The sequence below is a fragment of the Vombatus ursinus genome, unplaced genomic scaffold (assembly GCF_900497805.2).
Source record: "Vombatus ursinus unplaced genomic scaffold, bare-nosed wombat genome assembly UNPS02014786.1, whole genome shotgun sequence".
Lineage (NCBI taxonomy): Eukaryota > Metazoa > Chordata > Mammalia > Diprotodontia > Vombatidae > Vombatus > Vombatus ursinus.
Genome location: NW_020954564.1, coordinates 32,276,879 through 32,288,544, shown reverse-complemented (window position 1 = coordinate 32,288,544; position 11,666 = coordinate 32,276,879).

Genomic DNA, 11,666 nt, shown 5'->3' with positions numbered 1-11,666 from the left:
GCTGGGTCAAAGGGTATGCACATTTTTATAGCTCTTTGGGCATAGTTTCAAATTGCTCTCCAAAATGGTTGGATCATTTCACAGCTCTACCAACAATGCATTAGTGTTCCAATTTTCCCACATCTTCTCCAACATTTATCATTTTCCTGTTTTGTCATGTTGGCCATTCTGATAGGTGTGATGTGGTACCTCGGAGTTGTTTTGATTTGTATTTCTCTAATCAATAGTGATTTAGAGCATTTTTTCATATGACTATAGATGGCTTTAATTTCTTCCCCTGAGAATTGCCTGTTCATATCCTTTGACCATTTATCAATTGGGGAATGGCTTGTATTCTTATAAATTTGACTTAATTCTCTATATATTTTAGAAATGAGGCCCTTATCAGAGAGACTGGTTGTAAAAATTCTTTCCCAATTTTCTACTTTCCTTCCAATCTTGGTTGTATTGGCTTTGTTTGTGCAAAAACTTTTCAATTTAATGTAATCAGAGTTATCCATTTTGCATTTCGTAATGCTCTCTATCTCCTGTTTGGTCATGAATTCTTCTGTTCTCCATAAATCTGATAGGTAAACTATTCCTTGCTCTCCCAGTTTGCTTACAGTATCAGCCTTTATATCTAAATCATGAACCCATTTTGACTTTATTTTGGTTTATGGTGTGAGATTTTGATCTATGCCTAGTTTCTGCCATACTCTTTTCCAGTTTTCCCAGCAGCTTTTGTCAAAGAGTGAGTTCTTATCCCAGAAACTGGGGTCTTTGGGTGTAGCAAATAATAGATTACACTAGTCATTGACTACTGTGTTTCGCATACTTAACCTATTCCACTGATCCACCACTCTATTTCTTAGCCAGTATCAAGCTGTTTTGATGATTGCTGCTTTATAATACAATTTAAGATCTGGAATGGCTAGGCCACCTTCCCCTACATTTATTTTGATTACTTCCCTTGATATTCTGGACCTTTTGTTATTCCAAATGCATCTTGTTATTATTTTTTCTAACTCTCTAAAGTAATTTTTTGGTAGTTTGATTGTATGGCACTGAATAAATAAATTAGCTTAAGTAGAATTGTCATTTTTATTATATTAGATTGACCTACCCATGACCAATTAATGTTTTTCCAGTTATTTAGATCTGACTTTATTTGTGTGAAACAGATATTTTTTAGATACAGAAATGGCAGGATAGAGGAAGAAGAATTACTAGAGCAGTAGGTGCTTTCTATCTGCCCAATCTGACAACCTGTCATTCAAAGCTCACTTTAAATGCCACCTCCTCCTAGAGGTCTCCCATGACTAATAGCCCCCCAGAATTTTTCTTTCCTTTTCCCCTCCCATGACCTAGGTGGGAGGTGATATTCATTTGCTCTGGACATGCGATTTCATCAGTGTAGCACACTTTGGGGGGGGGCAGCTAGGTGGCACAGTAGATACAGTGCCAGGCCTAGAGTCAGGAAGATCTGAGTTCAAATCCAGCGTCACACACTAGCTGTTTGACCCTGGGCAAGTCACATCACTGTTTGCCTCAGTTTCCTCATCTGTAAAATGAACTGGAGAAGGAAATGGCAAACCACTCCAGTATGACTGCCCAGAAAATGAAGAATCAGACATGACTGAAACAGCTGAACAACAATAAAGCACACTCTGGGTAGGAAAACTCCCTCCAACCTATTTTAGTGACTCATTTGGAATGGAGAAGCCCAGAGAGTTGCCTGGTGTACTGAGAAGTTCAGCGAACTGGTCGGTGTTACATGCCTAGCATGTGTCAGTCAGGACTTGAGAAAGCTAAGTGGTGCAACGGATGAAAGGCTGACTTGAGGCAGAACATTGTTATTCAGTCATTTCAGTTGTGTCCAATTTCTCATCACCCCATTTGGGGTTTTCTTGGCAAAGATACTGAAGTGGTTTACTATTTCCTTCTCCAGCTCATTTTACAGATGAGGAAAGTGAGGCAAACAAGGTTACACATCTAATGAATGTCTGAGGTCAAATTTGAACTCAGAAAGATGAGTCTTCCTGACTCCAGGCCCAGCACTCTATCCACTGTGCCCCCTAGCTGCCCAAAGGGAGTCAGAAAAACCTGAGCTCAAATATGACCTCAGACACTAAAGAGCGGTGTGACACTGAATAAATAAGTCACTTAGCCTCTGTTTGCCTCAGTTTCCTCAATTGTAAAACGGGAATAAATAATAGCACCTCCCCTCCCCAGGGTTGTTGAGGATAGCATGTGATATTTGTAAAGTGCTTTGGAAATTTTTAAGCAATATATAAATGCTTGATATTATTCCCATATTATCCACTACAGTAGGCTGCTTCTCACTTAGTAAGTCATTAATCTCCTGTCTTCCCTCATTCTTATCCTGCACCCGTCTTCTCTCTAACTAGATGGGGAACTGCTCTGGGGTGGGGCCAGTGTCTTAATTGTAACTCATATTTCTATATCACTTTGAGACTTATAAAATGCTTTCCTCTCAACACTCCTAGAGAGGTAGTAATAATTATAGCAAGCATCTATGTAGTGTTCTAAGATTTGCAAGGAGTTTTTGTATATTATTGCAAAGGAAATATTACAAATGTTTTATCCTCACAACAACCCAAGGGTGGAGAAGTGCTATTATTATCTCCATTTTACAGATGAGAAAAGTGAGGCAGACAGAGATTAAGTGACTTGCCCAGGGTCACACAGCTAGGAATGTCTGAGGCCAGATTTTAACTCAGATCTTCCTAACTCCAGGTCCATCATTTCATTCACTACACCACCTCATTGCCTCTGATAGAGAAAGAATTATTATCCCCATTTTAGCAATGAGCAAACAGGCTCAAAGAGGATAAAGAATTTGTAAGTGTGGGAGAAGAGTGACTCGGAGGTCAAGAGAGCACTGGGTTTGGGCCCTGCCCCTGATACTTACTAGCTGTGTGATCATGGGTGAGTCACCGTCATTTTCCTTATCCATGAAATGAGGCAAGTCATGCCTCTGATCCCTGCATCATAGGGCCTTTGTGAGGATCCAGTGCAAAAAAAGTGTCTAAAGTGCTTTGCAAACTTTAAAATCTCTATAAATGTCAGCCGTTATTATCATTGCCCAAGGTCACACAGTAAGTGACAAAGTAGGGAATTCTTCTGACTGCACATCTAATTTTCTTTCTACTACGCTGCATGGCCTCTCTCTTAGACTTTTTTTTTTAATCTCTTCAACATCATCCAGCTGTTGAGGATAAGCACCTAGTAAGTAGGTGCTCATTTAGTAAATATCTATTTCCTGATGTCTGTTCAGTGTACGCTTGAACTCAGCAGCCGGGATGGCTGGAGCACTGGGAGTCAATAGGCACCAAGACCTTTACTGTAGCGAGTGCCTTGAATACTCATGCAGTCTTTTTGTGCAGATGCAGCTGCCAACTGTGCCAGAATCAGTCTAAAACTCAGCAAAGAAAGATCTGGCTCCAGCTCTCTGGGAGCCCGTTTTATAAAACAGACCTTTCATGCATGGATGCCAATGAGGCATGGTGATTCCGCTGGAGGAGTAACCAAGACAATAATCCTTCCTCGCATTCCTGTGGCACCTCGTAGTTTACTAACTGCAGGGCAACTGGGGGTGGGGAGGGGACTCACTTTCCCCTCCCTTCGCCTGTTTTTACATTTGTCAAGCAAGGGTGAGAAGATGTGCACTATCTACCACATGGGGTTGTTGTGAGAGAAGCCCTCTGTAAACCTTCACTCTCCACTCTCCCACCCGTCATCTCATTCAGAGATCAGCTAGTCTGAGTCTGTCTTTTTACAGATAAGAAAGCTGAGGCCCTGAGAAAAATGACTTGCTTAAGATCATTCAGATAGTGACAGAGTTGAGATTAGGACCATGGGGTCCTCATTCCCTTGTCCAAGCATATTATTGTGCTCATTTCATAGATGAGGAGCTGAGGTTAGATGAATTAAATGGCCACCGAGATGCAGAGCCGAGATGACTGGAATGTGGATCTCTAAATTATCTCAGTCCCAAACTCACTCCACTCTTCCATGCCTTCACTGCCTTTTCCAGGACTGCTGCTCCCCTCTCCCATTCTTCTCCCTCCATATACACACAATACAAACTTCTGGTGATTTTTATCTCTTCTTTTAATGGATTCATTGCAGTCACCTAATTCAATTTCATACCTACTATGTATATTTACTGGCGGAACATCCTCATTTTTTATGCCAGTTTGGTCAGTCCAAAAATAGGAGTCCAATTATTTCATGGGAAACGGACCCTTCTAGAGGAGGGTAAGCATAGAGAAAACACCAGATACTGTTGTTTGTTTTTCCAGAACAGAGTCTGTTGTTTAAATTAAGTCTAAGCTATTTACCTGATCTACTGTTACATAGTAAGGAAGGGGGTCAGAGGACCTTTTTTCCCCAAAATCTGACAGACCATTATGAGAGGGTGTTCATTAATGAGTTAAATATCCAGTAACCAACTAAACTCCAGATAGCCTCCAGGGTATTCAGTAGATGGTATCACAATACTGCTAGAGAATTCTCAGCTTTCTGGAGAATGTAGGTGTGAGCCTACCCAGGACAAATGTAATCAGGAAGCTTTCCTCCACCTTATCTGGATGGCTGCCTTTGGCTATAGATGAAGGGGGACGCCCAGGGTGACTGTTATGAAGGAGCAAAGTTTCCATAGTTACAATACAAGCCCTGAGGAATCCTAATTGTTACCTGGCACTTGGTGATTGGTCTGGACCTTGTAAATGGAGTCACCGGTTAAGTTTCTTCTTGTCATTTTTCAAGCCTCCATTCCTGTGGCTTGGACGATCAAGCCCAGAACAGAGCTTTCAGAAAGCAAGCACTGAATAAATAATCATGGAATCAATGAATCCAAGCAAGTTCTCAGTCTGGTGTTTATCAGTTAATCAAGCAATAAACATTTATTAAGTACTTGCTGTGTGTCAACCATTGTGCCAAGCTCTAGATATATACAGAAAAAGCAAAAACAGTCCCTGCCTTTAAGGAGTTCACATTCAAAAGTGGGGAGTCAACACATATATTTAAGCTGGGATTCAAGCCTGGGATATTTTACTTGTTGCTGCTCAGGTATGACTCCTAATTTGTTGGAAAGAATGAGAGGCTAACCTAAATGACTGGGTGACTGAGGGGTAGGGAAGGGAAAGAGAAAGACTTCTGCAGACATGATTGGGAAGTCAGCTCCTCAACAAGTCCCTGGTTTCCAGCTTGCCTCCCTAGAGACTTCAGGGAATTTCCCTTTCATTGAGATCAGGGCCTCTCTTAGTTGAATGATATCTTAGCCGATTTCTATCTAAAGAACTCATTTACTCTTGTGTATTTTCTGGTCTATTCTATCATGTAGAACTTCTCCAATTTCTATTTGCCATCTACTTGGATAAATGAGTTTACTTGCTAGTCACTGTTTGTGATGTATTTTGTGTAACTAGCATTTAGTGGGAAGGAATTGAGCCTGTGTGTATAAGCTTGATGTAATATCCCTCCCCTCACCCCTCTACATACACTTAGGATATAGTGACCAAGGAAGCTAGCATTTTTGTTGCCTTAGAAGCTAAAAAAAAAAATTCTCTTAAACTGCAATACTTAGTGGGGATAGATATTATTATAGTCTGGTACCTCCACTCAGAGGAGAAAAAGTCAGACAGTTCCATGACCTCTTCCATTCTTTTCCAGGAGTAAGAAACACATATCCTACATGTAAATCAGAATATATACGTTAAATACAGACTAGATGGAGGGGATGGCACTAATAACGGAGGAGACCAGGAAAAGGTCTCTTGGGGAAGATGACATTTGAGTTGAGTCTTAAAGGAAGCCAGGTATTCTAAAGTCAGAAGTGGAGATGAAGAGCATACTAGGCATGGATAAGAACCATGCAAAGACACAGAGATGAGGGATAGAGTTTCATTGGTGAGGAACAGCAAGTTGGCCAATATGAGGTGGATTGTGGAGTGTGCAGAGGATGTAGAATGTAATAAGATTGGAAAGGTAGGAAGGGGCCAAGTTGTGAAGAGCTTTAAATGACAAACAAAGGACTTTATTTTTGGTCTTGGAGGCAGTGGGAAGCCACTAGAGTTTATTGAGTGGGGAGAAGGTAACATGGTCAGATCTATGCTTTAACAAAATCACTTTGATATATGTGTGCAGAATAGGTTGGAGTGGGAGAGACTGGAAGCAGGGAAAAGGCACTTGTAATAGTTCACGTGAAAGGTGATAATAGGAGCATGATATTTGGGAAGTGGCTACATTACTGGAGAAAAAGAGACATAATTGAGAGATGCTGTGGAGAAAGAAATTATAAGACTTGGAACTTGATTGGATGTGTGGGTTTAACAAGAGAGGAGTCAAAGATGACACTAAGGTTGGGAACTTGGGTGATTACAAGGATATTGATGCCTTCCATAGGAAACTTCAAAGAGGTGAGGATTTGGGGAAGGGTTTCTGAATTCCCTAAAAACCCTGATTTTTTTCTCCTTGCTAGGGGATCCTACCCAAGGTAAGTCTGGAGAATTGCCTAGGTCCTTTGGAAAGAGGGCAGCCCACCTGAAAGTGAGAGAGATTGTCTTGACCATGGATATAGTTGGTGACAAGTCCTAAAATTTGCTGTCAAGATAAATGACACCAGTTTTATATGTGTTTAGTTAGCCTGAGTGCTTATGTAGTAGTTGAGGGTCCTTTTCCTTTTGGCATGGAAACCTAGATATAAATCTAATTCTGATATTTTCCAAGTGGAAACCCTGGGTGAGGGCATGAGTCAAAGAGATTTTAGAAAGAAGTCCCTACGATCGAATCTGGTCAGTATTGAGTTTAGATCTATGGTTCTAGGTTATGAGTTACTATAAAATGAGGAGCTTGTACTAAATAATCTTGAAGATTGCTTCCTATTCTGAAATTCTACAAGTCTAGAAAATGTCTGTCCTGTGAAGACTAACTAGTCCCTGAAAAATCTCCCCACCCTTTGTTGTTGTTATTCCCCACCTACTACAGCTGCAAAGGCCTGTTTGATATGTAATGTGTGTGTGTATGTAATGTAGTTAACATTGTTCAAAATTAAAAAGTAGATGTCTAAGAGAAAGAAAGGTACACAGATCTTCACCATGCCCAAAGGAAAAAGATTCAGGCTCCCACAAAGGAGCTCAAGGGGAGAAAAGAAATAAATCTGTGATTGTGATTGTGTGTGTGTGTGTGTGTGTGTGTGTGTGTGTGTGTGTGTGGTGAGGGGATGAGCTAAATAAGCAGCTTCTGTCCTAACTTGCCTCATGCCCAAATGGCCCAAGCAGCCAAGATTCCAGAGTCCTGGCCCTTCTCTCTGAGGATGTTACCTCTGCCTGTATTTCGATTGTTGCTATACCACATGGTTTGTTGGTTTGTTTACAGCTTCCCTTTCTCCAGCTCTATACTCTTCTCATCCTATCAGGATCTGGGTTTATCTGTCTCCCGGATGTACTGGATCATCTTTTTAATAGTCTGGAAGCAAGCCTGTCACTCTTTGTCTTGTGTTACTTCCTTTCAGATTCTTAAAAGAGTCATTTATATCTCATAGAAGTTTCACCTGGTGTGGCTGAATTTTTGCAGTTAAATACCTCATTATCTGCTCCCTTTTCTGCAATTCATTTTGTGGTCGACAAACTTGTACATACATATGTATGTACATATGTACATATGTACAGAACATATGTTCTGTTTTTCCAGATAGACTTTAAGCTATCTGGAAAGGGAGTGCAAAAATGGTGCCTAACTCACATTTGTATTCTCTTAGCACTCAGGATAATCTCCTGTATATAGCACTTGCTTACTTCAAAGAAATTGTAACTCCATCATTGGGAGCCTTCCCTCTATAAGGTGTATCTTATATAATCTATTATAGTTCCTTCTTCACCTGAGTAGAAGCTCTTCCTGAGTTGCTATGGTTGAAAATAATTAATCACTTGGTGGCCATCCTTGCAATAATGAGACTCTCCATAATCTTAGCTCAGCTAAGCCAAAAAGGACTTCTTAGACTAGTCCTTGGATGACATACAGGGCCCACATCCTGAGTTTTTCCAACTTGGTAAGACTTAACCAGAACTTGTGTTTCACTGACCTTTGAGAACCTAAGATCACCTCTATATTAGGAGAAGACCTAAGACAAGGGCTTTAGAAGAATTTGAGTACTTCAAGCATCCCTACAGCAGACCTTGATGGGATCTCATAGGACATCTAGTCTACCTGAGCAGGAATTCTCTCTACAACCTCCCCCTAAAGTGACCATCCACTCTCTTCTTGAGGATCTCCAGTGAAGGAAAATCCATTTACTTCCTGAAGCAGTTCTCTTCACTTTTGGAGATCTCTAATTGTTAGGGGCAGCTAGGTGGTACAGTGGATAGATTGCTGGGCCTGGAGTCCAGGAGTCATCTTCCTGAGTTCAAATCTGTCTCAGACACTTACTAGTTGTGTGATCCTGGGGAAGTCACTTCACCCTGTTTGCCTCAGTTTCCTCATCTGTAAAATGAGCTGGAGAAGGAAATGACAAACCACTCCAGTATCTCTGCTGAGAAAACCCCCAAAAGGGGTCACGAAGAGTTGGACACGACTGAAAGTGAACAAGTTGTTAGGAAGGTGGTCTTTCTATTGAGCTTAAATCTGCCCTTCTTCAACTTCCACCAATTGCTCCTCGATCTATATTTCCTGACTAGGTACAAATTTGATTGTTCTTTCTTCACGAGAGCCTTTTAGAGTCACAAAGACAATGATCACATCTGCACTGTCTTCTGCTGTCTAGGCTAAACAACTCTATTCTTCTAACCAGTTCTTATATGATATAGTCTGTATTTCCTTCATCATTCTGGACATTCTCCAACTTGTCAAAGTCCTTCTTAAAGTTGCCCAGAATTGAATATAATGTTCCAGGTATGTTTTGACCAGGATTGAGTACAATGGGATTGTGTCTTCCCTCATTCTAGATAGGATCTCTGTCTTCATAAAGTCCAAGATCGCATCATTTATTTATTTATTTACGTATTTATTCATCTATCTATCTATCTATTGATTGTTTTCAACATCCACTTTTATAAGATTTTGAGTTCCAAATTTTTCTCCCTCCCTCCCTTCCCCATTCCCCAAGACGACAAGCAATCTGATATAGGCTATACATGTATAATCATATTAAACATATTTTCATATTAGTCATGTTGTAAAAGAAGAATCAGAACAAGAAGGGAAAAACTACGAGAAAGAAAAAAACAACAACAAAAGTGAAAATAGTATGCTTCAATCTGCATTCAGACTCCATAGTTCTTTCTCTGGATGTGGATAGCATTTTCCATCATGAATCTTTTGGAATTGTCTTAGATCATTGTATTGCTGAGAAAAGCCAAGTCTATCAAAGTTGATCATGACACAATGTGATTGCATTGGTTTTCAAAGCAATATATTATTTAGTTGAACTGTTTTAAGCATAAAAGTATGCCCCTTTTCGACTTAGCAAAGCAGAAGGTTGGAAGGAGAGGGGAGAGCACTCCAAAAAACAGACATTGAAATGTAAAAGGCAAAGCCCTTTCTGATGTACAGGCTGGAGAGGAAAGAAGACATGGCTGGACTGGGCATCCTCCTTAAAGCTGAGATTCTGGGAGGAACTAGCCAATTGAGGGAGAGGTTGCAGGGGTGGAGGATACTTCCAATATACGAAGTACAGGGATGAAATAAGCCTCCAGGGGGAAGAAGTTTCTAGGGCACTGGGGAGAGTTTGGGGAGAGACAGGAGTGCAGTATGGATAGCAATAAAGACACATCTAACCTGGGTGTCCTCCTTAAAACTGAGATTCCAGAATGCAATGTTTTTGGTGCTGGCTGGAGGCTGGTTTTTGAGGCTCTTATATCTCATATATAATTGGATCTATGTCTTCCCTGCTGCTCCCTGATTACAAAAAGGTCACCAATAGTGACTCAGCAATCAGAATTTCCAGTTATTTCAGTGCTTTGGGAAAGAGTTTGTCAGCATTTGAGTCCGTGAGGTATATTTTACCATCTCTTTACTTATTGGGGGTTTCGGTATTAGGAAAACTATCAGCGTAATTGATCATATCAACAACAAAACTAACAGAAACCACATAATCATCTCAATAGACGCAGAAAAAGCTTTTGACAAAATACAACACCCATTTCTATTAAAAGCACTAGAGAGCATAGGAATAAATGGAGTCTTCTTTAAAATGATAAGTAGCATCTACCTAAAACCTTCAGCAAGCATCATATGTAATGGGGATAAGATAGAAGCATTTCCAATAAGATTGGGGGTGAAACAACGATGTCCATTATCACCACTGTTGTTCGATATGGTACTGGAAATGTTAGCTTTAGCAATAAGAGAAGAAAAAGAAATTGAAGGTATTAGAATAGGCAAAGAAGAAACAAAGCTATCACTCTTTGCAGATGATATGATAATACACTTAGAGAATTCAGAGAATCAAGTAAAAAAAATTACGTGAAATAATAAACAACTTTAGCAATGTTGCAGGCTATAAAATAAACCCACATAAATCATCGGCATTTCTATATATTACCAACAAAGCCCAACAGCAAGAGATAGAAAGAGAAATTCCATTTAAAGTTACTGTAGACATTATAAAATATTTAGGAGTCTACCTACCAAAACAAACCCAGGAACTATATGAACACAATTACAAAACACTTTTCCCACAAATATAAATATTTTGTACATGTGAGTCCTTTTCCCTTTTTTTAAAGAGCCCCTTTAAAAAACATATCCCTTGACATTTATAACTAGTCTCAGCTGATTGTGGACATCAACATTCCTAACACTGTTTTTGTAGGATCATGCCACAAGAATGTAGGCTTCACTCCTGCATGAAGCAGGTTCACCTCAGTGGGTTAGTCATTAAACATGTATTAAGTGCCTACTGTGCACCAGGCCCTGTGTTCAGTTCTGGAGATACAAAGAAGGGCAAAAGATAGTTCCTGCTCTCAAGGAGCCTCCAGTCTAATGGGGGAGACAACAGGTAAACAACTATGTACAAACAAGGTATATGGAAGATAAACAGAGAATAACTGACAGAGAGAAGGCAATAGAATTAAGGTGGATCTAGAAAGGCTTCCTGCAGAAGGTGGGAGGGATTTTGGCAGGGACTTGAAGGAAGTTGGGGAAATTAGGAGGTGGAGATGAGTTGGGAGAGCATTCCAGGCACAGGGAACAGTAAGTGAAAATGCTCCAAGGAGTGTCTCCAGAAATGTTTGTTGATCAATTGAGCCTATGCTAGTTGAAACAGAAATCATTTTCTCACCAACTGAATTAGGCTAATAAAAGGCCAAGCAACCCCGTAGAGTGTGTGTTTATCCTGCTCTAACTACCTAAGTCAGTGTGGCAGGACCAATTAGCAATCACTTACCTGAGGAATTTCTTAGGGAAGCATCTAAGCTGTGAAAATGGAAACCATTAGCTGGATCCCCTCCCACTAGAGCCTTCATTCGAAATGGGCAACTTCTCCTGGAAGGGGAACATCTGGCAATCAGCCAGAACAGACCCATCAAGTAGGACTGGGGGTCAGGCTTCCATCCAAGCTCCATTAATGTGGTCATTTTATTTATTTTTTAAAGATGCTTTGAGATGCAATTTCTTTTATAGTTCCTGATTTAGTAATCATTTATTTAGAAGCCTGTCCTCCAACA